The sequence below is a fragment of the Procambarus clarkii genome, unplaced genomic scaffold (assembly GCF_040958095.1).
Source record: "Procambarus clarkii isolate CNS0578487 unplaced genomic scaffold, FALCON_Pclarkii_2.0 HiC_scaffold_116, whole genome shotgun sequence".
NCBI classification, from domain to species: domain Eukaryota; kingdom Metazoa; phylum Arthropoda; class Malacostraca; order Decapoda; family Cambaridae; genus Procambarus; species Procambarus clarkii.
The window spans coordinates 1,450,186-1,474,108 of record NW_027189149.1 but is presented as its reverse complement, the minus strand read 5'-3'; the positions used below and the strand labels follow the sequence as shown (position 1 = coordinate 1,474,108).

Below are 23,923 nucleotides of genomic sequence, written 5' to 3'. Positions count from 1 at the left end.
TCCCTCCCTCCCTCCCTCCCTCACAAGGGAGAGTGAGTAATTCTGTAAAAAAAAAGAAGAGCATGCCAACAATGGGTAACTATTATAGTTAGGTTCTCGATCATAGTAAACCCGTTGATTTAGAGTTTATTTGCACAATGACTACGTCATATTAGATGCCATTTAAATACCAAATCCAGTTCTCCACTAAATGCAGACACAAGTCTAACACTATTCAACCCATCTCTACCAGCCTTTTCATAACAAACCACTAAGCTATCTAAACCAGTTTCCACACTTATATAAATAGAGAAAAACTTCACCCTATATAACCTATCTCAGAAAACAAACAAAATCAATTAATATTGCACTAACTGGCAACCCCCCCCATTCATAAAATCAACTTCTTTCCTTCCACGACCAACCATCGTATTTCTTTGCTCGCACATAATCTTTAATCTAAAGTTATTAAATGATATTACTCACCTCACTCTCCTTCTTTCTCCTTCCTTCCTTCCTTCCTTCCTTCCTTCCTTCCTTCCTTCCTTCCTTCCTTCCTTCCCTCTAACTCGTTGCTAGTTGTTCAGCTTCGACCCATCAAACCCGGACTCGACTGACTCACTTCTGCTGCTCGTTCCAAGGCTTTTTCCTCATACGATGTTGGCTGGTGTGAAGTAATTACTGCAATTCAAATTAACACGATTCATTAATGTACATAACCAATTAACATAATCGTCTCCTACTTGATTTTGACTAGTTGATAGGGTTGTTTTTGGTCTCCCCGAAGGGAGTGGACCGATCCCAGAGGTACTGCAATACCGGGCCGATCCGCGGCAAAGGTGGAGCAAGCTCCTAGCACTTCGCCATGTTGCAAAAATCAGTTTAATATCGAGGATCCCACATGGGGATCGTATCAGATATTAAGCTGATAAGAACAGATACTACACTTTGATCTTAGCCAAAAGGCCGAGAAGCGATAGGATGCATGGTTGCTCTGCAACACCAGGCAACAATTGCGGCTAGAAACCACGTAGCGAGTTTCAATTGCAAAAGGGCATGTGATTATCGTTGAGTACTATTCGAATTCAAGCATACATATAAACGCCATGCAGTAAAGGCTTTAACCATTTCTTACCTGATCAATGAATTTATATATATATGCAAATTCATGATATTACATGGTTTCATTCATGAGTAGTGAATATGTAACTGGCGGCAAAGTGGTAAACAGACTCGCGTGGCGTTTCACGAATTCGCTCCTGGCCAGGGAGTATAGCGCTTAACTCTAATACATAAACCTCCATTTGTCATGTGTCTTAAGGTAGCTACAGCTTTTGAAAAGTATAATAACGAATTAAAAGTGCAAGGGGCCTGTTACGCCAACGCTCGTCAAAAAATATAAATAGGAGACGTTCTCTCTCTGATACCATAACAGAAAACGAACAGCACTATTACGCGCCAACTATTCCATTTTTGTATATATATCACGACTTTTTCACATCTAACACTTTGCTTGATACATCGTTTTCACAAACCGGAGACGAGGCGAAGCGAGGCAGGGCTGGGTGGCGAGAGGCGAGAGGCTAGAGGCTAGAGGCTAGAGGCGAGAGGCGAGAGGCGAGAGGCGAGAGGCGAGAGACGAGAGGCGAGAGGCGAGAGACGAGAGACGAGAGACGAGAGACGAGAGACGAGAGACGAGAGACGAGAGACGAGAGACGAGAGACGAGAGACGAGAGACGAGAGACGAGAGACGAGAGACTAGAGACTAGAGACTAGAGACTAGAGACGAGAGACGAGAGACGAGAGACGAGAGACGAGAGACGTGACGTGATGCCATGCCATGCCATTCAATGCCTTGTGATTCAATACCATGCAGTTCAATGCGATGCGATGCGATGCGATGCAATGACATGCGATTCGATGCCATGCGAGGCGAGGCGATGCATCATCTAACATAACGCGATTCCCTGGAAAACGACTCTGTTGTTGAATGAACAACAAAGTTAAGATATAAGAAGATGTAAGTAATTCGAGAAGTCTGAGTACTGTAGGTACTATAGCAAATTCATTGCTTAATATATGTGAATGTGTAAGGAATCCATCCATCGCTTTTACCGAGTATACAAATACTCGCTCATTGTTGGTGTTTAGGGAGGTAAATGAAGTATTGCAAAGCTAATTACGAAACTAGCTTTCACAATGACATTTGGTGGTTGGTCGCTTTGCAAATTATAGTAGATTCTATATCAATTTTATTCGTTATTTTACGTGAATGAATGTGTGCCTGCATACATTGCCTAAATAAAGAATGTAAATATACGTCGGTGGTGTTTAGAGGGGTGAATGAAGCATTTGAAATCTAAATAGGAAACTAGCATTCAAATGGAGAGGGGTGAGAGTGCAGGTGCGCTTGAACTTGGGTGGGTTCTGGGTTTCATTGACGTATATATTACAGGTGAATGTGTGCATCGAATGCTCGATTGAAGTATATAAATACACATTGTTAGTGTGTATTGAGGTAAATGATGGATTGTAAAGCTAATCAAGACACTGGAATTCACTTTGAGGCTAGTGGCTGGCCGGCTGGCAAGCGTGGAAGTGGCAAACGATCGTTGAGTTGCCGTGTAAAACCACACCAAAGCAACACCTCCCTCCATCTCAAGTCGAATTTCGTCTTTATTACGCATTGGTACATTCCAGCAATGGTAAATTCAATAGATAAACGTCTAATCTTGATGTATGTATGAATATAATTTCGCCGTCAGAGCCGACTAAGGAATTCCGAGTGATATACACACACACTCCTCCCTCCCTCCCTCCCTCCCTCCCTCACTCACAAGGGAGAGTGAGTAATTCTGTAAAAAAAAGAAGAGCATGCCAACAATGGGTAACTATTATAGTTAGGTTCTCGATCATAGTAAACCCGTTGATTTAGAGTTTATTTGCACAATGACTACGTCATATTAGATGCCATTTAAATACCAAATCCAGTTCTCCACTAAATGCAGACACAAGTCTAACACTATTCAACCCATCTCTACCAGCCTTTTCATAACAAACCACTAAGCTATCTAAACCAGTTTCCACACTTATATAAATAGAGAAAAACTTCACCCTATATAACCTATCTCAGAAAACAAACAAAATCAATTAATATTGCACTAACTGGCAACCCCCCCCCCCATTCATAAAATCAACTTCTTTCCTTCCACACCAACCATCGTATTTCTTTGCTCGCACATAATCTTTAATCTAAAGTTATTAAATGATATTACTCACCTCACTCTCCTTCTTTCTCCTTCCTTCCTTCCTTCCTTCCTTCCTTCCTTCCTTCCTTCCTTCCTTCCTTCCTTCCTTCCTTCCTTCCTTCCTTCCCTCTAACTCGTTGCAGTTGTTCAGCTTCGACCCATCAAACCCGGACTCGACTGACTCACTTCTGCTGCTCGTTCCAAGGCTTTTTCCTCATACGATGTTGGCTGGTGTGAAGTAATTACTGCAATTCAAATTAACACGATTCATTAATGTACATAACCAATTAACATAATCGTCTCCTACTTGATTTTGACTAGTTGATAGGGTTGTTTTTGGTCTCCCCGAAGGGAGTGGACCGATCCCAGAGGTACTGCAATACCGGGCCGATCCGCGGCAAAGGTGGAGCAAGCTCCTAGCACTTCGCCATGTTGCAAAAATCAGTTTAATATCGAGGATCCCACATGGGGATCGTATCAGATATTAAGCTGATAAGAACAGATACTACACTTTGATCTTAGCCAAAAGGCCGAGAAGCGATAGGATGCATGGTTGCTCTGCAACACCAGGCAACAATTGCGGCTAGAAACCACGTAGCGAGTTTCAATTGCAAAAGGGCATGTGATTATCGTTGAGTACTATTCGAATTCAAGCATACATATAAACGCCATGCAGTAAAGGCTTTAACTATTTCTTACCTGATCAATGAATTTATATATATATGCAAATTCATGATATTACATGGTTTCATTCATGAGTAGTGAATATGTAACTGGCGGCAAAGTGGTAAACAGACTCGCGTGGCGTTTCACGAATTCGCTCCTGGCCAGGGAGTATAGCGCTTAACTCTAATACATAAACCTCCATTTGTCATGTGTCTTAAGGTAGCTACAGCTTTTGAAAAGTATAATAACGAATTAAAAGTGCAAGGGGCCTGTTACGCCAACGCTCGTCAAAAAATATAAATAGGAGACGTTCTCTCTCTGATACCATAACAGAAAACGAACAGCACTATTACGCGCCAACTATTCCATTTTTGTATATATATCACGACTTTTTCACATCTAACACTTTGCTTGATACATCGTTTTCACAAACCGGAGACGAGGCGAAGCGAGGCAGGGCTGGGTGGCGAGAGGCGAGAGGCTAGAGGCTAGAGGCTAGAGGCGAGAGGCGAGAGGCGAGAGGCGAGAGGCGAGAGGCGAGAGGCGAGAGGCGAGAGACGAGAGACGAGAGACGAGAGACGAGAGACGAGAGACGAGAGACGAGAGACGAGAGACGAGAGACGAGAGACGAGAGACGAGAGACTAGAGACTAGAGACTAGAGACTAGAGACGAGAGACGAGAGACGAGAGACGAGAGACGAGAGACGTGACGTGATGCCATGCCATGCCATTCAATGCCTTGTGATTCAATACCATGCAGTTCAATGCGATGCGATGCGATGCGATGCAATGACATGCGATTCGATGCCATGCGAGGCGAGGCGATGCATCATCTAACATAACGCGATTCCCTGGAAAACGACTCTGTTGTTGAATGAACAACAAAGTTAAGATATAAGAAGATGTAAGTAATTCGAGAAGTCTGAGTACTGTAGGTACTATAGCAAATTCATTGCTTAATATATGTGAATGTGTAAGGAATCCATCCATCGCTTTTACCGAGTATACAAATACTCGCTCATTGTTGGTGTTTAGGGAGGTAAATGAAGTATTGCAAAGCTAATTACGAAACTAGCTTTCACAATGACATTTGGTGGTTGGTCGCTTTGCAAATTATAGTAGATTCTATATCAATTTTATTCGTTATTTTACGTGAATGAATGTGTGCCTGCATACATTGCCTAAATAAAGAATGTAAATATACGTCGGTGGTGTTTAGAGGGGTGAATGAAGCATTTGAAATCTAAATAGGAAACTAGCATTCAAATGGAGAGGGGTGAGAGTGCAGGTGCGCTTGAACTTGGGTGGGTTCTGGGTTTCATTGACGTATATATTACAGGTGAATGTGTGCATCGAATGCTCGATTGAAGTATATAAATACACATTGTTAGTGTGTATTGAGGTAAATGATGGATTGTAAAGCTAATCAAGACACTGGAATTCACTTTGAGGCTAGTGGCTGGCCGGCTGGCAAGCGTGGAAGTGGCAAACGATCGTTGAGTTGCCGTGTAAAACCACACCAAAGCAACACCTCCCTCCATCTCAAGTCGAATTTCGTCTTTATTACGCATTGGTACATTCCAGCAATGGTAAATTCAATAGATAAACGTCTAATCTTGATGTATGTATGAATATAATTTCGCCGTCAGAGCCGACTAAGGAATTCCGAGTGATATACACACACACTCCTCCCTCCCTCCCTCCCTCCCTCCCTCACTCACAAGGGAGAGTGAGTAATTCTGTAAAAAAAAGAAGAGCATGCCAACAATGGGTAACTATTATAGTTAGGTTCTCGATCATAGTAAACCCGTTGATTTAGAGTTTATTTGCACAATGACTACGTCATATTAGATGCCATTTAAATACCAAATCCAGTTCTCCACTAAATGCAGACACAAGTCTAACACTATTCAACCCATCTCTACCAGCCTTTTCATAACAAACCACTAAGCTATCTAAACCAGTTTCCACACTTATATAAATAGAGAAAAACTTCACCCTATATAACCTATCTCAGAAAACAAACAAAATCAATTAATATTGCACTAACTGGCAACCCCCCCCCCCATTCATAAAATCAACTTCTTTCCTTCCACACCAACCATCGTATTTCTTTGCTCGCACATAATCTTTAATCTAAAGTTATTAAATGATATTACTCACCTCACTCTCCTTCTTTCTCCTTCCTTCCTTCCTTCCTTCCTTCCTTCCTTCCTTCCTTCCTTCCTTCCTTCCTTCCTTCCTTCCTTCCTTCCCTCTAACTCGTTGCAGTTGTTCAGCTTCGACCCATCAAACCCGGACTCGACTGACTCACTTCTGCTGCTCGTTCCAAGGCTTTTTCCTCATACGATGTTGGCTGGTGTGAAGTAATTACTGCAATTCAAATTAACACGATTCATTAATGTACATAACCAATTAACATAATCGTCTCCTACTTGATTTTGACTAGTTGATAGGGTTGTTTTTGGTCTCCCCGAAGGGAGTGGACCGATCCCAGAGGTACTGCAATACCGGGCCGATCCGCGGCAAAGGTGGAGCAAGCTCCTAGCACTTCGCCATGTTGCAAAAATCAGTTTAATATCGAGGATCCCACATGGGGATCGTATCAGATATTAAGCTGATAAGAACAGATTTTATTTTCAAAAAATGGTACAGAGTGTCTTTTTACAATGCTTTCATGTAGCCTAGCTTAACATTTTACAGCAAAAGCTAAGGTTTACAAAGGAGCTTTTAGACAAGTTACATAGTGTGAATTATTTTTGAGCCTAACATTTATACAATACAAAATTTTACATACAAGCTAATATACATATTATACAAATCATTCATACTGTCGTGCTCCAGTGATGTGCTCGATGTACCGCATCCTCGACCATCTGATGGCGTCGCTCACACACAGCTTCCTGAAGGTCGCGAGGTACTTCTTCGAAGCCAATCTCTTCATCAGACGCTCGTTGTGGGGGTCGTACGATCCTAGGGGTCCTACGATGAAGGCGTGGACGGTCACTCTGTTGTACCGCGGCAGGGCCCTCATCTCGGCGGCGAGGTCGGCGTACTTCATCTCCTTTTCGGTCCGTAGCTTCCGTGAAGGCGGCTTCCGTGTTCTCGAAGGGGCAGGTGACATCTATGATCAGCAGTTCGTTGTCCTTCTCAATGACGAGGTCGGGCTTCAGAACACTGTCTGCTCTTGGAACTCGCTGGTTTTCTGCTGTCACTTTCCAGTGGCGTCCCAAGGCGGCTGTCTTGATCCTGTCCACCAAGGCGTTGTGGCGTCTTCTGTAGGCGTCCGAGTATGTCATGCAGTGACACATGACATGTGGCAAAGTTTCATTTTGCCAGGCGCATCGTCGGCAGTTCTTGTTGGTGTTTGGTCGTCGGGTGGCTCCATTCAGGGGAAGCAAGTTCAACCTTGCTCGGTGAATGAAGCGCCAGTCAGCAAACGTTGTGTACTCCCCCTCTCTCATGAAGTGGGAGGAGGCTTTTTCTTGAGACACTACACACATCGCCTTTCCTTGGTCTCGCAGGGTGTGTAGGCGGGCGTCGCGAAGTTGTCTGTGATGGTTTCTGATGGTTCTGGCTACAATTCTTCTTGCAGCAGCCTTCAAGGTCTTGTCACCACAGGTTATGGAGATGTTTTCTCCATCAGCTGTCCATGTCGTTTCCATTCTTCCAGAGGCATCTCTTGCCCGAGACCAGATGGTTTGGATAGTGCTGGATCTTCCAGGTAGTTCGGCCTTGGAGAGATAGGAGCAGACATGTTCAGGAGTTACTTCTTCTTCTTCTTCTTGTCTTCTTTTGGCCACTACGAGGCGGCAGTCTTCTCGTGCGATATCCCTTGTATCAACATCTGGCGAGTTTAGGAGTTTGAATGCAGTGTCGATTAGGAATAGGTCGGAGTCTTCTGCTGCTAGAGGGATCCCACAGGATCCTGCTCGTGTGCTGCCATACAGGTATCCGTTGGCTGCGCGGCTTGGTAGGTAGAGGGTCTTCTTGATGTGGGGTTTCAATGCGTCGTCTAGTTTGGTCCAAGTGGTCTTCTTAAACTGCCAAGTCCTCATGGCAAAGACTGTCGAGGAGAAAACAAATGTCTTCAGTGCGTCGAGTCTCTGCCATGGGGCCAACTTGCTCATGAGAACTTTCTTCCCAAGTTCAATGTACTCGTCGATTGAGGAGTCTCCAGACATCAGCTGGAAGCCGACAGGGCGTCCCAAGAACTTGGAGTGTTCTCCCCCAAGTCGATACTGGATGTTTCTTCCGGCGATCTGGAACTGGGTTTCTCTCAGACCCACTGGTGTCTGTCCTGACAAGTGCATGGAGTAGCACTTGTTCGGGTTAAGTGTGAGGTTTGCAGCTTGGCAGGCTCTTCCAACTGTGTTCAGTAGAGCTTGCAACCTCTCTTCTGTCCCGGCTAGCAAGGTGATGTCGTCAGCATATGCTAGGCAGGGGTGTTTCAGGTCAGGGTCAGCTTCGAGTCCTGTGTTGATTGCAGTCCTCAGGATAGCTTCTATGGCGATGTTGAAGAGGAGTCCACTAATTGGGCATCCTTGTCTGACTCCACAGTTGGCTGGGATCTCTGCTGTTTCGCCGCCGGTTGTCATAATCCTTGTGGTGTTTCCGTTGGTGATGCTGTTGACGACTGCTAAGAAGTCATCTCCAGCTCCCATCCTCTGGAGTGCTGCAGAGATGAGCTCAGTTGGGACTGAGCCGAAGGCGTTGGTGATGTCTAGGGAAGCGATGTATATGTCCTTATTGCCATGCCCTGTTCTTGCTGCATCCAGGTAGTGTTGTAGGACGAAGTTATGTTCTAAAACTCCGTCAGTCGGCATGAATCCTTTCTGGGCAGGGCACAGCACTTTGTTCTCCACGATCCAGTTTCGTAGTCTTGATGAGAGGCAGCCAGTATACAACTTGTATATGGTGCGGCAGAGTGCAATGGGTCTCCAGTTCGTGATGTCGTCTGGGTCGCCTGGCTTGGGGATGAGCACTGTCCGGGAAGACTTCCAGGCCTCTGGGATCCTCTGTTGACTCAAGCAGATGTTGAAGATTGCTGTGATGACACGGCATTCTGGGTCTGCTCGCTTCCAGTGGCTGTATGTAAGTCTGTCGTCTCCTGGAGCGGTGTTTTCTGTTCTGGAGAGTCTTGTTGCTACTTCACGTTCTCGAAACTCTCCTGTGTCCATTTCTGTGCGGTCTTCAGGTGGTTCAGGAATGGCAGTGATGATGTCAAAGTTTTGGAGGGGGTCTTGTGCACTAAGTGTGCGGGTAAAGTGCTCCTCGACTCGTTCCTTGGGAATGGCGCAGCGGGCACTTTCACCTGTCGTGATCAATCTGATTGCCCTCCTCCGATTTCTTCTGTAGAGTCGTTGTATGGCAGCACAGTCGTTGACGTCGATTGGAGTTGAAGTCGTCGAACTACCATCAGTTTGGATCTTGAAGTGCTCCTGCATTGTTGTTGTTATCTGCTGCAGAAGCTCGGTGAAGGCGTCCCAGTCTGGGTGGTGGAGGAGATTGTGCAGGGGCGCAGAGAATTCTTCTAATAACCAATGTTCCTCTGCTTCATCTGGAACATTCTCCTCTTGTTGTTGGGGTTGGTCTTGTTCTTCATCGCCGGCGTCGTCTCCACCATCATCATCATCTTCTTGGGGTTGTGACTGGTCTTGGTTGTCAGTGTTGGAGGCTGGAGACAGCGGGGCATCATCATCAGGCTCTGGAATAGGGCTAAGAGGGGGGAGAGGGGGTAGGGGGGAAGGATGGGGGGGGATTTGTTGCTGAGGCAGGTGGTGTTGGGTTAGAGGGTTGTCAGGTGCAGGATGGGCTGGAGAGGAGACTGGTGTGGAGTAGGCAGACTGTGGGCTGGGCGGTGGATGAGGAGAGGGGGCAGGTGAGGACTGGGCAGACTGGGGGTTGAGTGAGGATCGAGGAGAGGAGGAGGAGGAGGAAGGTGAGGACTGGGCAGGCTGTGGGTTGGGTGGGGAGTTAGGTCTGGGTCGTCGGCGGGCCACTGCATCTTGTTGTCGGTGGGTTCTGCGATGGTTGTTGAGCCCTGTTTTGGTGGTGAAGCTTGAAGTACATGTGGGACACTGGAAATGGTGTCTAACTTCTTCTTCTGCTTGGGGTCTGCCTTCAAAGAATCGTCGTAATGCTTGGCATTTGTGTCTGGTTGGGCGGAGTCCTAAGGTTTCAGAGCAACCTGCACACTTCTGAATAGTCGAGGTTATTGGTAGGGTATGGATTTCTCGAAGGTGGCGGGTGAGTGACTGCTGCTTGCTTGTCCATACACATCCTGTATACTTCTTATGGCAAAACGTCTCAGGGCAGCTGAAGTAAGGGGGCAGGGGGAACCAAGTGATGAGCACTTCTCCATCTCGTTGGGGTTGTCGCACAAGGGTCTGTCCATCTGCATCTTCTTCATCTGCTACAGGGGCGAGTTGGTCGTTCCTTCCCTGGTTGATAAGTTCTCCAATTTGCTGGCTGAGGGTAGCTGGTTGGGGGTCTTGCTGGGGAGGAGGCGGGCCCAAGGACTGAAGCTCTTCTACACTTCCATCTTCTGCCCTGGGTGGCGTTGGCGGCTGGTTCTCTTCATCAGGCAGAAACGATGACTGTATCTCTACATCAGTTTCTTCACCAACTGGAGACAGCCTAAGTGGCTGAAGCTCTTCCTCAACTCGGGGCGGCGGCTGGAACTCTTCTTCTTCATCTGCAGGCAGTGTCGGTGGCTGGGACTCTTCTTCTTCATCTGCAGGCAGTGTCGGTGGCTGGAACTCTTCATTTACTGGAGGCGGGTCCTGGAGCTGGAGCCCAGGAACTTGGTCCCGGGGTGTAGGCTCTGGTGATTCGATGAGGGAGCGCTGTGTTCCATTGTAGAAGCCATCAGCATCATCTGGGAGGCTCCTGAAGCGGAATTGAGCTGGAGGCGGGTCCTGGAGCTGAGGCTGGAGTCTAGGGTCTCGAACTGGAGGGGTAGGCTCAGGCAGGTCGATGAGGGAGCGCTGCGTTCCATTGTAGAAGCCATCAGCATCGTCTGGGGGGATCCTGAAGCGGAATGGGGCTGGAGGTGGGTCCTGGAGCTGGAGTCCACGGTCTCGGACTCGAGGTGTAGGCTCAGGCAGGTCGATGGTGGAGCGCTGTGTTCCCTCAAAGAAAGCGTCAGCTTCATCTGTAATTTTCCTGAATTTGTAGTTCCTGAAGTTCATGAAGTCGTCTATCCTGAAGTCGTCATCGCTGCTGAAGTCTTCTTCTTCCAACATCTTTTTCTTTCTTCTAAGACATCTTCTTCTTCCAACATCTTCTTCTTTCTTCTAAGACATCTGCTTGCATCTCCTTCTTTCTTCTAAGACATCTGCTTGCTGCTTATATTGGGCGGCAGCTCATTTCAGCGAGCAATAAAGTCCAGTGTGTTAGGGCCGTTGCTGGATATAGGAGTGGCAGCATATAGGAGTGGCAACGGGATCCTCGCAGTAGGGGTCAATCTTACTCGGAAAAAGCATGGAAGTCCCACGTATCAGGGCCGGCCTCGCCGAGCCCCTCAACAGGAGAACATGGCCTGATGAGAGGGGGGGCAGGTCGGTCGGGGGTGGTCTGTGAGCACTGCAAAAGCAAGTGAGCAATGCACACTAAGTGTGCATCACTAGACAAGAGTTCAGCCAGCTACTCTTGTGCTCAACAGACCTGGGATGCCAACCCGCAAGGGGTGTAGCAAGCCAATCAATGGCAAAGCAAGCTCCTGTAGCTACATGACTATCGCTTTCAGTGGACTCAGCGCACTAATAACGACGTAGCAGGGTACCTTTGAACCTCTTGAGGCTTGATTACTACACTTTGATCTTAGCCAAAAGGCCGAGAAGCGATAGGATGCATGGTTGCTCTGCAACACCAGGCAACAATTGCGGCTAGAAACCACGTAGCGAGTTTCAATTGCAAAAGGGCATGTGATTATCGTTGAGTACTATTCGAATTCAAGCATACATATAAACGCCATGCAGTAAAGGCTTTAACCTATTTCTTACCTGATCAATGAATTTATATATATATGCAAATTCATGATATTACATGGTTTCATTCATGAGTAGTGAATATGTAACTGGCGGCAAAGTGGTAAACAGACTCGCGTGGCGTTTCACGAATTCGCTCCTGGCCAGGGAGTATAGCGCTTAACTCTAATACATAAACCTCCATTTGTCATGTGTCTTAAGGTAGCTACAGCTTTTGAAAAGTATAATAACGAATTAAAAGTGCAAGGGGCCTGTTACGCCAACGCTCGTCAAAAAATATAAATAGGAGACGTTCTCTCTCTGATACCATAACAGAAAACGAACAGCACTATTACGCGCCAACTATTCCATTTTTGTATATATATCACGACTTTTTCACATCTAACACTTTGCTTGATACATCGTTTTCACAAACCGGAGACGAGGCGAAGCGAGGCAGGGCTGGGTGGCGAGAGGCGAGAGGCTAGAGGCTAGAGGCTAGAGGCGAGAGGCGAGAGGCGAGAGGCGAGAGGCGAGAGGCGAGAGGCGAGAGGCGAGAGACGAGAGACGAGACGAGAGACGAGAGACGAGAGACGAGAGACGAGAGACGAGAGACGAGAGACGAGAGACGAGAGACGAGAGACTAGAGACTAGAGACTAGAGACTAGAGACTAGAGACGAGAGACGAGAGACGAGAGACGAGAGACGTGACGTGATGCCATGCCATGCCATTCAATGCCTTGTGATTCAATACCATGCAGTTCAATGCGATGCGATGCGATGCGATGCAATGACATGCGATTCGATGCCATGCGAGGCGAGGCGATGCATCATCTAACATAACGCGATTCCCTGGAAAACGACTCTGTTGTTGAATGAACAACAAAGTTAAGATATAAGAAGATGTAAGTAATTCGAGAAGTCTGAGTACTGTAGGTACTATAGCAAATTCATTGCTTAATATATGTGAATGTGTAAGGAATCCATCCATCGCTTTTACCGAGTATACAAATACTCGCTCATTGTTGGTGTTTAGGGAGGTAAATGAAGTATTGCAAAGCTAATTACGAAACTAGCTTTCACAATGACATTTGGTGGTTGGTCGCTTTGCAAATTATAGTAGATTCTATATCAATTTTATTCGTTATTTTACGTGAATGAATGTGTGCCTGCATACATTGCCTAAATAAAGAATGTAAATATACGTCGGTGGTGTTTAGAGGGGTGAATGAAGCATTTGAAATCTAAATAGGAAACTAGCATTCAAATGGAGAGGGGTGAGAGTGCAGGTGCGCTTGAACTTGGGTGGGTTCTGGGTTTCATTGACGTATATATTACAGGTGAATGTGTGCATCGAATGCTCGATTGAAGTATATAAATACACATTGTTAGTGTGTATTGAGGTAAATGATGGATTGTAAAGCTAATCAAGACACTGGAATTCACTTTGAGGCTAGTGGCTGGCCGGCTGGCAAGCGTGGAAGTGGCAAACGATCGTTGAGTTGCCGTGTAAAACCACACCAAAGCAACACCTCCCTCCATCTCAAGTCGAATTTCGTCTTTATTACGCATTGGTACATTCCAGCAATGGTAAATTCAATAGATAAACGTCTAATCTTGATGTATGTATGAATATAATTTCGCCGTCAGAGCCGACTAAGGAATTCCGAGTGATATACACACACACTCCTCCCTCCCTCCCTCCCTCCCTCCCTCACTCACAAGGGAGAGTGAGTAATTCTGTAAAAAAAAGAAGAGCATGCCAACAATGGGTAACTATTATAGTTAGGTTCTCGATCATAGTAAACCCGTTGATTTAGAGTTTATTTGCACAATGACTACGTCATATTAGATGCCATTTAAATACCAAATCCAGTTCTCCACTAAATGCAGACACAAGTCTAACACTATTCAACCCATCTCTACCAGCCTTTTCATAACAAACCACTAAGCTATCTAAACCAGTTTCCACACTTATATAAATAGAGAAAAACTTCACCCTATATAACCTATCTCAGAAAACAAACAAAATCAATTAATATTGCACTAACTGGCAACCCCCCCCCCCATTCATAAAATCAACTTCTTTCCTTCCACACCAACCATCGTATTTCTTTGCTCGCACATAATCTTTAATCTAAAGTTATTAAATGATATTACTCACCTCACTCTCCTTCTTTCTCCTTCCTTCCTTCCTTCCTTCCTTCCTTCCTTCCTTCCTTCCTTCCTTCCTTCCTTCCTTCCTTCCTTCCCTCTAACTCGTTGCAGTTGTTCAGCTTCGACCCATCAAACCCGGACTCGACTGACTCACTTCTGCTGCTCGTTCCAAGGCTTTTTCCTCATACGATGTTGGCTGGTGTGAAGTAATTACTGCAATTCAAATTAACACGATTCATTAATGTACATAACCAATTAACATAATCGTCTCCTACTTGATTTTGACTAGTTGATAGGGTTGTTTTTGGTCTCCCCGAAGGGAGTGGACCGATCCCAGAGGTACTGCAATACCGGGCCGATCCGCGGCAAAGGTGGAGCAAGCTCCTAGCACTTCGCCATGTTGCAAAAATCAGTTTAATATCGAGGATCCCACATGGGGATCGTATCAGATATTAAGCTGATAAGAACAGATTTTATTTTCAAAAAATGGTACAGAGTGTCTTTTTACAATGCTTTCATGTAGCCTAGCTTAACATTTTACAGCAAAAGCTAAGGTTTACAAAGGAGCTTTTAGACAAGTTACATAGTGTGAATTATTTTGAGCCTAACATTTATACAATACAAAATTTTACATACAAGCTAATATACATATTATACAATATCATTCATACTGTCGTGCTCCAGTGATGTGCTCGATGTACCGCATCCTCGACCATCTGATGGCGTCGCTCACACACAGCTTCCTGAAGGTCGCGAGGTACTTCTTCGAAGCCAATCTCTTCATCAGACGCTCGTTGTGGGGGTCGTACGATCCTAGGGGTCCTACGATGAAGGCGTGGACGGTCACTCTGTTGTACCGCGGCAGGGCCCTCATCTCGGCGGCGAGGTCGGCGTACTTCATCTCCTTTTCGGTCCGAGCTTCCGTGAAGGCGGCTTCCGTGTTCTCGAAGGGGCAGGTGACATCTATGATCAGCAGTTCGTTGTCCTTCTCAATGACGAGGTCGGGCTTCAGAACACTGTCTGCTCTTGGAACTCGCTGGTTTTCTGCTGTCACTTTCCAGTGGCGTCCCAAGGCGGCTGTCTTGATCCTGTCCACCAAGGCGTTGTGGCGTCTTCTGTAGGCGTCCGAGTATGTCATGCAGTGACACATGACATGTGGCAAAGTTTCATTTTGCCAGGCGCATCGTCGGCAGTTCTTGTTGGTGTTTGGTCGTCGGGTGGCTCCATTCAGGGGAAGCAAGTTCAACCTTGCTCGGTGAATGAAGCGCCAGTCAGCAAACGTTGTGTACTCCCCCTCTCTCATGAAGTGGGAGGAGGCTTTTTCTTGAGACACTACACACATCGCCTTTCCTTGGTCTCGCAGGGTGTGTAGGCGGGCGTCGCGAAGTTGTCTGTGATGGTTTCTGATGGTTCTGGCTACAATTCTTCTTGCAGCAGCCTTCAAGGTCTTGTCACCACAGGTTATGGAGATGTTTTCTCCATCAGCTGTCCATGTCGTTTCCATTCTTCCAGAGGCATCTCTTGCCCGAGACCAGATGGTTTGGATAGTGCTGGATCTTCCAGGTAGTTCGGCCTTGGAGAGATAGGAGCAGACATGTTCAGGAGTTACTTCTTCTTCTTCTTCTTGTCTTCTTTTTGCAACTACGAGGCGGCAGTCTTCTCGTGCGATATCCCTTGTATCAACATCTGGCGAGTTTAGGAGTTTAAATGCAGTGTCAATTAGGAATAGGTCTGAGTCTTCTGCTGCTAAAGGGATCCCACAGGATCCCGCTCGCGTGCTGCCATACAGGTATCCGTTGGCTGCGCGGCTTGGTAGGTAGAGGGTCTTCTTGATGTGGGGTTTCAGTGCTTCGTCCAGTTTGGTCCAAGCTGGTCTTCTTAAACTGCCAAGTCCTCATGGCAAAGACTGTCGAGGAGAAAACAAATGTCTTCAGCTGCGTCGAGTCTCTGCCATGGGGCCAACTTGCTCATGAGAACTTTCTTCCCAAGTTCAATGTACTCGTCAATTGAGGAGTCTCCAGACATCAGCTGGAAGCCGACAGGGCGTCCCAAGAACTTGGAGTGTTCTCCCCCAAGTCGATACTGGATGTTTCTTCCGGCGATCTGGAACTGGGTTTCTCTCAAGACCCACTGGTGTCTGTCCTGACAAGTGCATGGAGTAGCACTTGTTCGGGTTAAGTGTGAGGTTTGCAGCTTGGCAGGCTCTTCCAACTGTGTTCAGTAGAGCTTGCAACCTCTCTTCTGTCCCGGCTAGCAAGGGTGATGTCGTCAGCATATGCCAGGCAGGGGTGTTTCAGGTCAGGGTCAGCTTCGAGTCCTGTGTTGATTGTAGTCCTCAGGATAGCTTCTATGGCGATGTTGAAGAGGAGTCCACTAATTGGGCATCCTTGTCTGACTCCACAGTTGGCTGGGATCTCTGCTGTTTCGCCGCCGGTTGTCATAATCCTTGTGGTGTTTCCAGTTGGTGATGCTGTTGACTGACTGCTAAGAAGTCATCTCCAGCTCCCATCCTCTGGAGTGCTGCAGAGATGAGCTCAGTTGGGACTGAGCCGAAGGCGTTGGTGATGTCTAGGGAAGCGATGTATATGTCCTTATTGCCATGCCCTGTTCTTGCTGCATCCAGGTAGTGTTGTAGGACGAAGTTATGTTCTAAAACTCCGTCAGTCGGCATGAATCCTTTCTGGGCAGGGCACAGCACTTTGTTCTCCACGATCCAGTTTCGTAGTCTTGATGAGAGGCAGCCAGTATACAAGCTTGTATATGGTGCGGCAGAGTGCAATGGGTCTCCAGTTCGTGATGTCGTCTGGGTCGCCTGGCTTGGGGATGAGCACTGTCCGGGAAGACTTCCAGGCCTCTGGGATCCTCTGTTGACTCAAGCAGATGTTGAAGATTGCTGTGATGACACGGCATTCTGGGTCTGCTCGCTTCCAGTGGCTGTATGTAAGTCTGTCGTCTCCTGGAGCAGGTGTTTTCTGTTCTGGAGAGTCTTGTTGCTACTTCACGTTCTCGAAACTCTCCTGTGTCCATTTCTGTGCGGTCTTCAGGTGGTTCAGGAATGGCAGTGATGATGTCAAGTTTTGGAGGGGGTCTTGTGCACTAAGTGTGCGGGTAAAGTGCTCCTCGACTCGTTCCTTGGGAATGGCGCAGCGGGCACTTTCACCTGTCGTGATCAATCTGATTGCCCTCCTCCGATTTCTTCTGTAGAGTCGTTGTATGGCAGCACAGTCGTTGACGTCGATTGGAGTTGAAGTCGTCGAACTACCATCAGTTTGGATCTTGAAGTGCTCCTGCATTGTTGTTGTTATCTGCTGCAGAAGCTCGGTGAAGGCGTCCCAGTCTGGGTGGTGGAGGAGATTGTGCAGGGGCGCAGAGAATTCTTCTAATAACCAATGTTCCTCTGCTTCATCTGGAACATTCTCCTCTTGTTGTTGGGGTTGGTCTTGTTCTTCATCGCCGGCGTCGTCTCCACCATCATCATCATCTTCTTGGGGTTGTGACTGGTCTTGGTTGTCAGTGTTGGAGGCTGGAGACAGCGGGGCATCATCATCCAGGCTCTGGAATAGGGCTAAGAGGGGGGAGAGGGGGTAGGGGGGAAGGATGGGGGGGGATTTGTTGCTGAGGCAGGTGGTGTTGGGTTAGAGGGTTGTCAGGTGCAGGATGGGCTGGAGAGGAGACTGGTGTGGAGTAGGCAGACTGTGGGCTGGGCGGTGGATGAGGAGAGGGGGCAGGTGAGGACTGGGCAGACTGGGGGTTGAGTGAGGATCGAGGAGAGGAGGAGGAGGAGGAAGGTGAGGACTGGGCAGGCTGTGGGTTGGGTGGGGAGTTAGGTCTGGGTCGTCGGCGGGCCACTGCATCTTGTTGTCGGTGGGTTCTGCGATGGTTGTTGAGCCCTGTTTTGGTGGTGAAGCTTGAAGTACATGTGGGACACTGGAAATGGTGTCTAACTTCTTCTTCTGCTTGGGGTCTGCCTTCAAATGAATCGTCGTAATGCTTGGCATTTGTGTCTGGTTGGGCGGAGTCCTAAGGTTTCAGAGCAACCTGCACACTTCTGAATAGTCGAGGTTATTGGTAGGGTATGGATTTCTCGAAGGTGGCGGGTGAGTGACTGCTGCTTGCTTGTCCATACACATCCTGTATACTTCTTGTGGCAGAACGTCTCAGGGCAGCTGAAGTAAGGGGGCAAGGGGAACCAAGTGATGAGCACCTCTCCATCTCGTTGGGGTTGTCGCACAAGGGTCTGTCCATCTGCATCTTCTTCATCTGCTACAGGGGCGAGTCGGTCGTTCCTTCCCTGGTTGATAAGTTCTCCAATTTGCTGGCTGAGGGTAGCTGGTTGGGGGTCTTGCTGGGGAGGAGGCGGGCCCAAGGACTGAAGCTCTTCTACACTTCCATCTTCTGCCCTGGGTGGCGTTGGCGGCTGGTTCTCTTCATCAGGCAGAAACGATGACTGTATCTCTACATCAGTTTCTTCACCAACTGGAGACAGCCTAAGTGGCTGAAGCTCTTCCTCAACTCGGGGCGGCGGCTGGAACTCTTCTTCTTCATCTGCAGGCAGTGTCGGTGGCTGGGACTCTTCTTCTTCATCTGCAGGCAGCGTCGGTGGCTGGAACTCCTCATTGACTGGAGGCGGGTCCTGGAGCTGGAGCCCAGGAACTTGGTCCCGGGGTGTAGGCTCTGGTGATTCGATGAGGGAGCGCTGTGTTCCATTGTAGAAGCCATCAGCATCATCTGGGAGGCTCCTGAAGCGGAATTGAGCTGGAGGCGGGTCCTGGAGCTGAGGCTGGAGTCTAGGGTCTCGAACTGGAGGGGTAGGCTCAGGCAGGTCGATGAGGGAGCGCTGCGTTCCATTGTAGAAGCCATCAGCATCGTCTGGGGGATCCTGAAGCGGAATGGGGCTGGAGGTGGGTCCTGGAGCTGGAGTCCACGGTCTCGGACTCGAGGTGTAGGCTCAGGCAGGTCGATGGTGGAGCGCTGTGTTCCCTCAAAGAAAGCGTCAGCTTCATCTGTAATTTTCCTGAATTTGTAGTTCCTGAAGTTCATGAAGTCGTCAATCCTGAAGTCGTCATCGCTGCTGAAGTCTTCTTCTTCCAACATCTTTTTCTTTCTTCTAAGACATCTTCTTCTTCCAACATCTTCTTCTTTCTTCTAAGACATCTGCTTGCATCTCCTTCTTTCTTCTAAGACATCTGCTTGCTGCTTATAATGGGCGGCAGCTCATTTCAGCGAGCAATAAAGTCCAGTGTGTTAGGGCCGTTGCTGGATATAGGAGTGGCAGCATATAGGAGTGGCAACGGGATCCTCGCAGTAGGGGTCAATCTTACTCGGAAAAAGCATGGAAGTCCCACGTATCAGGGCCGGCCTCGCCGAGCCCCTCAACAGGAGAACATGGCCTGATGAGAGGGGGGTGCAGGTCGGTCGGGGGTGGTCTGTGAGCACTGCAAAAGCAAGTGAGCAATGCACACTAAGTGTGCATCACTAGACAAGAGTTCAGCCAGCTACTCTTGTGCTCAACAGACCTGGGATGCCAACCCGCAAGGGGTGTAGCAAGCCAATCAATGGCAAAGCAAGCTCCTGTAGCTACATGACTATCGCTTTCAGTGGACTCAGCGCACTAATAACGACGTAGCAGGGTACCTTTGAACCTCTTGAGGCTTGATTACTACACTTTGATCTTAGCCAAAAGGCCGAGAAGCGATTACTACACTTTGATCTTAGCCAAAAGGCCGAGAAGCGATAGGATGCATGGTTGCTCTGCAACACCAGGCAACAATTGCGGCTAGAAACCACGTAGCGAGTTTCAATTGCAAAAGGGCATGTGATTATCGTTGAGTACTATTCGAATTCAAGCATACATATAAACGCCATGCAGTAAAGGCTTTAACCATTTCTTACCTGATCAATGAATTTATATATATATGCAAATTCATGATATTACATGGTTTCATTCATGAGTAGTGAATATGTAACTGGCGGCAAAGTGGTAAACAGACTCGCGTGGCGTTTCACGAATTCGCTCCTGGCCAGGGAGTATAGCGCTTAACTCTAATACATAAACCTCCATTTGTCATGTGTCTTAAGGTAGCTACAGCTTTTGAAAAGTATAATAACGAATTAAAAGTGCAAGGGGCCTGTTACGCCAACGCTCGTCAAAAAATATAAATAGGAGACGTTCTCTCTCTGATACCATAACAGAAAACGAACAGCACTATTACGCGCCAACTATTCCATTTTTGTATATATATCACGACTTTTTCACATCTAACACTTTGCTTGATACATCGTTTTCACAAACCGGAGACGAGGCGAAGCGAGGCAGGGCTGGGTGGCGAGAGGCGAGAGGCTAGAGGCTAGAGGCTAGAGGCGAGAGGCGAGAGGCGAGAGGCGAGAGGCGAGAGGCGAGAGGCGAGAGGCGAGAGACGAGAGACGAGAGACGAGAGACGAGAGACGAGAGACGAGAGACGAGAGACGAGAGACGAGAGACGAGAGACGAGAGACTAGAGACTAGAGACTAGAGACTAGAGACTAGAGACGAGAGACGAGAGACGAGAGACGAGAGACGTGACGTGATGCCATGCCATGCCATTCAATGCCTTGTGATTCAATACCATGCAGTTCAATGCGATGCGATGCGATGCGATGCAATGACATGCGATTCGATGCCATGCGAGGCGAGGCGATGCATCATCTAACATAACGCGATTCCCTGGAAAACGACTCTGTTGTTGAATGAACAACAAAGTTAAGATATAAGAAGATGTAAGTAATTCGAGAAGTCTGAGTACTGTAGGTACTATAGCAAATTCATTGCTTAATATATGTGAATGTGTAAGGAATCCATCCATCGCTTTTACCGAGTATACAAATACTCGCTCATTGTTGGTGTTTAGGGAGGTAAATGAAGTATTGCAAAGCTAATTACGAAACTAGCTTTCACAATGACATTTGGTGGTTGGTCGCTTTGCAAATTATAGTAGATTCTATATCAATTTTATTCGTTATTTTACGTGAATGAATGTGTGCCTGCATACATTGCCTAAATAAAGAATGTAAATATACGTCGGTGGTGTTTAGAGGGGTGAATGAAGCATTTGAAATCTAAATAGGAAACTAGCATTCAAATGGAGAGGGGTGAGAGTGCAGGTGCGCTTGAACTTGGGTGGGTTCTGGGTTTCATTGACGTATATATTACAGGTGAATGTGTGCATCGAATGCTCGATTGAAGTATATAAATACACATTGTTAGTGTGTATTGAGGTAAATGATGGATTGTAAAGCTAATCAAGACACTGGAATTCACTTTGAGGCTAGTGGCTGGCCGGCTGGCAAGCGTGGAAGTGGCAAACGATCGTTGAGTTGCCGTGTAAAACCACACCAAAGCAACACCTCCCTCCATCTCAAGTCGAATTTCGTCTTTATTACGCATTGGTACATTCCAGCAATGGTAAATTCAATAGATAAACGTCTAATCTTGATGTATGTATGAATATAATTTCGCCGTCAGAGCCGACTAAGGAATTCCGAGTGATATACACACACAATCCTCCCTCCCTCCCTCCCTCCCTCCCTCACTCACAAGGGAGAGTGAGTAATTCTGTAAAAAAAAGAAGAGCATGCCAACAATGGGTAACTATTATAGTTAGGTTCTCGATCATAGTAAACCCGTTGATTTAGAGTTTATTTGCACAATGACTACGTCATATTAGATGCCATTTAAATACCAAATCCAGTTCTCCACTAAATGCAGACACAAGTCTAACACTATTCAACCCATCTCTACCAGCCTTTTCATAACAAACCACTAAGCTATCTAAACCAGTTTCCACACTTATATAAATAGAGAAAAACTTCACCCTATATAACCTATCTCAGAAAACAAACAAAATCAATTAATATTGCACTAACTGGCAACCTCCCATTCATAAAATCAACTTCTTTCCTTCCACACCAACCATCGTATTTCTTTGCTCGCACATAATCTTTAATCTAAAGTTATTAAATGATATTACTCACCTCACTCTCCTTCTTTCTCCTTCCTTCCTTCCTTCCTTCCTTCCTTCCTTCCTTCCTTCCTTCCTTCCTTCCTTCCTTCCTTCCTTCCCTCTAACTCGTTGCAGTTGTTCAGCTTCGACCCATCAAACCCGGACTCGACTGACTCACTTCTGCTGCTCGTTCCAAGGCTTTTTCCTCATACGATGTTGGCTGGTGTGAAGTAATTACTGCAATTCAAATTAACACGATTCATTAATGTACATAACCAATTAACATAATCGTCTCCTACTTGATTTTGACTAGTTGATAGGGTTGTTTTTGGTCTCCCCGAAGGGAGTGGACCGATCCCAGAGGTACTGCAATACCGGGCCGATCCGCGGCAAAGGTGGAGCAAGCTCCTAGCACTTCGCCATGTTGCAAAAATCAGTTTAATATCGAGGATCCCACATGGGGATCGTATCAGATATTAAGCTGATAAGAACAGATACTACACTTTGATCTTAGCCAAAAGGCCGAGAAGCGATAGGATGCATGGTTGCTCTGCAACACCAGGCAACAATTGCGGCTAGAAACCACGTAGCGAGTTTCAATTGCAAAAGGGCATGTGATTATCGTTGAGTACTATTCGAATTCAAGCATACATATAAACGCCATGCAGTAAAGGCTTTAACCATTTCTTACCTGATCAATGAATTTATATATATATGCAAATTCATGATATTACATGGTTTCATTCATGAGTAGTGAATATGTAACTGGCGGCAAAGTGGTAAACAGACTCGCGTGGCGTTTCACGAATTCGCTCCTGGCCAGGGAGTATAGCGCTTAACTCTAATACATAAACCTCCATTTGTCATGTGTCTTAAGGTAGCTACAGCTTTTGAAAAGTATAATAACGAATTAAAAGTGCAAGGGGCCTGTTACGCCAACGCTCGTCAAAAAATATAAATAGGAGACGTTCTCTCTCTGATACCATAACAGAAAACGAACAGCACTATTACGCGCCAACTATTCCATTTTTGTATATATATCACGACTTTTTCACATCTAACACTTTGCTTGATACATCGTTTTCACAAACCGGAGACGAGGCGAAGCGAGGCAGGGCTGGGTGGCGAGAGGCGAGAGGCTAGAGGCTAGAGGCGAGAGGCGAGAGGCGAGAGGCGAGAGGCGAGAGGCGAGAGACGAGAGACGAGAGGCGAGAGGCGAGAGGCGAGAGACGAGAGACGAGAGACGAGAGACGAGAGACGAGAGACGAGAGACGAGAGACGAGAGACGAGAGACGAGAGACGAGAGACGAGAGACGAGAGACTAGAGACTAGAGACTAGAGACTAGAGACGAGAGACGAGAGACGAGAGACGAGAGACGAGAGACGTGACGTGATGCCATGCCATGCCATTCAATGCCTTGTGATTCAATACCATGCAGTTCAATGCGATGCGATGCGATGCGATGCAATGACATGCGATTCGATGCCATGCGAGGCGAGGCGATGCATCATCTAACATAACGCGATTCCCTGGAAAACGACTCTGTTGTTGAATGAACAACAAAGTTAAGATATAAGAAGATGTAAGTAATTCGAGAAGTCTGAGTACTGTAGGTACTATAGCAAATTCATTGCTTAATATATGTGAATGTGTAAGGAATCCATCCATCGCTTTTACCGAGTATACAAATACTCGCTCATTGTTGGTGTTTAGGGAGGTAAATGAAGTATTGCAAAGCTAATTACGAAACTAGCTTTCACAATGACATTTGGTGGTTGGTCGCTTTGCAAATTATAGTAGATTCTATATCAATTTTATTCGTTATTTTACGTGAATGAATGTGTGCCTGCATACATTGCCTAAATAAAGAATGTAAATATACGTCGGTGGTGTTTAGAGGGGTGAATGAAGCATTTGAAATCA

At 46.7% G+C, this 23,923-nt stretch overlaps 3 non-coding genes and 2 pseudogenes across 3 annotated transcripts; all 5 read right to left on the bottom strand.

Moving 5' to 3' along the window:
* Positions 1-764: 764 nt before the first annotated feature.
* LOC138360701 (U2 spliceosomal RNA) lies at positions 765-957 on the bottom strand. Its single transcript, XR_011226591.1, has one exon. It is a non-coding gene; the product is annotated as a U2 spliceosomal RNA (small nuclear RNA).
* Positions 958-3,576: 2,619 nt separating this feature from the next.
* On the bottom strand, positions 3,577-3,769 carry LOC138360699 (U2 spliceosomal RNA). Its single transcript, XR_011226589.1, has one exon. It is a non-coding gene; the product is annotated as a U2 spliceosomal RNA (small nuclear RNA).
* Positions 3,770-6,370: 2,601 nt separating this feature from the next.
* Positions 6,371-6,546, bottom strand: LOC138360735 (U2 spliceosomal RNA; annotated as a pseudogene).
* Positions 6,547-14,337: 7,791 nt separating this feature from the next.
* Positions 14,338-14,513, bottom strand: LOC138360733 (U2 spliceosomal RNA; annotated as a pseudogene).
* Positions 14,514-22,340: 7,827 nt separating this feature from the next.
* Positions 22,341-22,533, bottom strand: LOC138360698 (U2 spliceosomal RNA). The gene has a single exon (XR_011226588.1). It is a non-coding gene; the product is annotated as a U2 spliceosomal RNA (small nuclear RNA).
* Positions 22,534-23,923: the final 1,390 nt, after the last annotated feature.